We start from the raw sequence: 4,441 nt of genomic DNA on the forward strand, positions 1-4,441 counted from the left end.
TTTGAACGTCATGGAGCATATGAGATGTTCCAGGAGTTGAAGTTAATATTTCAAGCAAATGCCCGAGTTGAGAGATATGATGTCTCCAACAAGTTCTACAGCTGCAAAATGGAGGAGAATAGTTCTATCAGTGAACACATACTCAGAATGTCTGGGTACCATAACCACTTGACTCAGCTGGGAGTTAATCTTCCTGATGATAGTATCATTGGCAGAGTTCTTCAATCACTACCACCAAGCTATAAAGGCTTCGTGATGAACTATAGTATGCAAGAGATGGAAAAGACAATTCCCGAGCTCTTCGCGATGCTAGAGGTTGCGGAGGTAGGAATAAAGAAGGAGCATCAAGTGTTGATGGTGAACAAGACCACTAGTTTCAAGAAAAAAGGCAAAGGGAAGAAGGGCAACTTCAAGAAGAATAGCAAGCAAGTTGCTGCTCAAGGGCAGAAGCCCAAGTCTGGACCTAAGCCTGAAACTGAGTGCTTCTATTGCAAAGGGGCTGGTCACTGGAAGCGGAACTGCCCCAAGTATTTGGCGGATAAGAAGGATGGCAAAGTGAAAGGTATATTTGTTATACATGTTATTGATCTGTACCTTACTAATGCTCGTAGTAGCGCCTGGGTATTTGATACTGGTTCTGTTGCTCACATTTTCAACTCGAAATAGGGATTACGGCTTAAACGAAGATTGGCTAAGGATGAGGTGACGATGCGCGTGGGAAATGGTTCCAAAGTCGATGTGATCCTCGTCGACACGCTACCTCTACATCTACCGTCGGGATTAGTTTTAGACCTGAATAATTGTTATTTGGTGCCAGCGTTGAGCATGAACATTATATCTGGATCTTGTTTGATGCGAGACGGTTATTCATTTAAATCAGAGAATAATCATTGTTCTATTTATATGAGTAATATCTTGTATGGTCATGCACCCTTGATGAGTGGTCTATTTTTATTGAATCTCTATTGTAGTGATACACAAATTCATAATATTGAAGCCAAAAGATGCAAAGTTAATAATGATAGTGCAACTTATTTGTGGCACTGCCGTTTAGGTCATATTGGTGTAAAGCGCATGAAGAAACTCCATGCTGATGGGCTTTTCGAATCACTTGATTATGAATCACTTGATGCTTGTGAACCATACCTCATGGGCAAGATGAGTAAGACTCCGTTCTCCGGAAAAATGGAGCGAGCAACTGACTTATTGGAAATAATACATTCTGATGTATGCGGTCCGATGAGTGTTGAGGCTCGTGGTGGGTATCGTTATTTTCTGACCTTCACAGATGATTTGAGCGGATATGGGTGTATCTACTTAATGAAACATAAGTCTGAAACATTTGAAAAGTTCAAAGAATTTCAGAGTGAAGTGGAAAATCATTGTAACAAGAAAATAAAGTTTCTACGATCTGATTGTGGAGGTGAATATTTGAGTTATGACTTCGGTCTTCATTTGAAACAATGTGGAATAGTTTCGCCAATCACGCCACCTGGAACACCACAGCGTAATGGTGTGTCTGAACGTCGTAACCGTACTTTATTAGATATATAATGGTGCGATCTATGATGTCTCTTACCAATTTGCCACTATCGTTTTGGGGTTATGCTTTAGAGACGGTTGCATTCACGTTAAATAGGGCACCATCTAAATCCGTTGAGACGACACCATATGAATTGTGGTTTGGCAACAAACCTAAGCTGTTGTTTCTTAAAGTTTGGGGCTGCGATGCTTATGTGAAAAAGCTTGAACCTGATAAGCTCGAACCCAAATCGGAGAAATGCGTCTTCATAGGATACCCAAAGAAAACTGTTGGGTACACCTTCTCTCACAGATCCAAAGGCAAGATATTTGTTGCTAAGAATGAATCCTTTCTAGAGAATGAGTTTCTCTCGAAAGAAGTGAGTGGGAGGAAAGTAGAACTTTATGAGGTAATTGTACCTTCTCCCGAATTGGAAAATAGTTCATCACAGAAATCAGTTCCACTAATTCCTACACCAATTAATGAGGAAGCTAATGATGATTATCATGAAACTTCAGATCAAGTTACTACCGAACCTCGTAGGTCAACCAGAGTATGTTCCGCACCAGAGTGGTACAGTAACCCTGTTCTTGTGGTCATGTTACTAGACCATGACGAACCTACGAACTATGAGGAAGCGATGATGAGCCCAGATTTTGTGAAATGGCTTGAGGCCATGAAATTTGAGATGGGATCCATGTATGAGAACAAAGTGTGGACTTTGGTTGAATTGGCCGATGATCGGCAAGCCATAGAGAATAAATGGATCTTCAAGAACAAGACTGATGCTGACGGTAATGTGCTACCTCTTGAGCACTATGTTGGTTTTCCCTTGAAGAGGAAAGGGTGATGTAGTAAAGTAGCGTAAGTATTTCCCTCAGTTTTTGAGAACCAAGGTATCAATCCAGTAGGAGGCCACGCTCCAGTCCCACGCACCTACACAAACAAATAAGAACCTCGCAACCAACGCGATAAGGAGGTTGTCAATCCCTTCACGGCCACTTACGAGAGTGAGATCTGATAGATATGATAAGATAATCTTTTTGGTATTTTTGTGGTAAAGAGTAAAAGTAAAAAAAGCAAAATAAATGGCAATTGAAATAGCTTGTTGACGGAAGATTAATATGATGGAAAATAGACCCGGGGGCCATAGGTTTCACTAGTGGCTTCTCTCAAGATAACATAAGTATTACGATGGGTAAACGAATTACTATCGAGCAATTGATAGAATTGAGCATAGTTATGAGAATATCTAGGTATGATCATGTATATAGGCATCACGTCCATGACAAGTAGACCGACTCCTGCTTGCATCTACTACTATTACTCCACACATCGACCGCTAGCCGGCATGCATCTAGAGTATTAAGTTCATAAGAACAGAGTAACGCTGTAAGAAAGATGACATGATGTAGAGGGATAAACTCATGCAATATGATATAAACCCCATCTTTTTATCCTCGATGGCAACAATACAATACGTTTCGTTTCCCCTACTGTCACTGGGATCGAGCACCGCAAGATTGAACCCAAAGCTAAGCACTTCTCCCATTGCAAGAAAGATCAATCTAGTAGGCCAAACCAAACTGACAATTCGAAGAGACTTGCAAAGATAACCAATCATACATAAAAGAATTCAGAGGAGATTCAAATATTGTTCATAGATAATCTTGATCATAAACCCACAATTCACCGGATCTCGACAAACACACCGCAAAAAGAAGAGTTACATCAAATAGATCTCCAAGAGAATCGAGGAGAACTTTGTATTGAGATCCAAAGAGAGAGAAGCCATCTAGCTAATAACTATGGACCCGAAGGTCTGAGGTAAACTACTCACACATCATCGGAGAGGCTATGGTGTTGATGTAGAAGCCCTCCGTGATCGATGCCCCCTCCAGCGGAGCGCTGGAAAAGGCCCCAAGATGGGATCTCACGGATACAGAAGGTTGCGGCAGTGGAAATAGGGTTTTGGCTCCGTGTCTGATGGTTTGGGGGTACGTAGGTATATATAAGAGGATAAGTAGGTCGGTGGAACTACGAGGGGCCCACGAGGGTGGAGGGCGCGCCCCTTGCCTCGTGGCCTCCTCGTTTGTTTCTTGACGTCTGATACGTCTCCAACGTATCTATAATTTTTGATTGCTCCATGCTATATTATCTACTGTTTTGGACATTATTGGGCTTTATTATCCACCTTTATATTATTTTTGGGACTAACCTATTAACTGAAGGCCCAGCCCAGAATTGCTGTTTTTTGACAGTTTTAGGGTTTTGAAGAAAAGGAATTACAAACGGAGGCCAAACGAAATGAAACCTTCAGGAACGTGATTTTCTCAACGAACAAGACCCAGGAGACTTGGACCCTACGTCAAGACACAAAAGAGGAGGCCACGAGGTAGGGGGCGCACCTACCTCCCCCAGGCGCACCCTCCACCCTCATGGGCCCCCTGTTGCTCCACCGATGTACTCCTTCCTCCTATATATACCTACGTACCCACAAACGATTAGATACGGAGCCAAAACCCTAATTCCACCGCCGCAACTTTCTGTATCCACGAGATCCCATCTTGGGGCCTGTTCCGGAGCTCCGCCGGAAGGGGCATCGATCACGGAGGGCTTCTACATCACCACCATAGCCCCTCCGATGAAGTGTGAGTAGTTCACCTCAGACCTACGGGTCCATAGTTATTAGCTAGATGGCTTCTTCTCTCTTTTTGGATCTCAATACAATGTTCTCCCCCTCTCTTGTGGAGATCTATTCGATGTAATCTTCTTTTTGCGGTGTGTTTGTTGAGACCGATGAATTGTGGGTTTATGATCAAGTCTATCTATGAACAATATTTGAATCTTCTCTGAATTCTTTTATGTATGATTGGTTATCTTTGCAAGTCTCTTCGAATTATTAGTTTGGTTTGGCCT

The sequence above is a fragment of the Triticum aestivum genome, chromosome 1A (genome assembly GCF_018294505.1).
Source record: "Triticum aestivum cultivar Chinese Spring chromosome 1A, IWGSC CS RefSeq v2.1, whole genome shotgun sequence".
Classification (NCBI taxonomy): Eukaryota; Viridiplantae; Streptophyta; class Magnoliopsida; order Poales; family Poaceae; genus Triticum; species Triticum aestivum.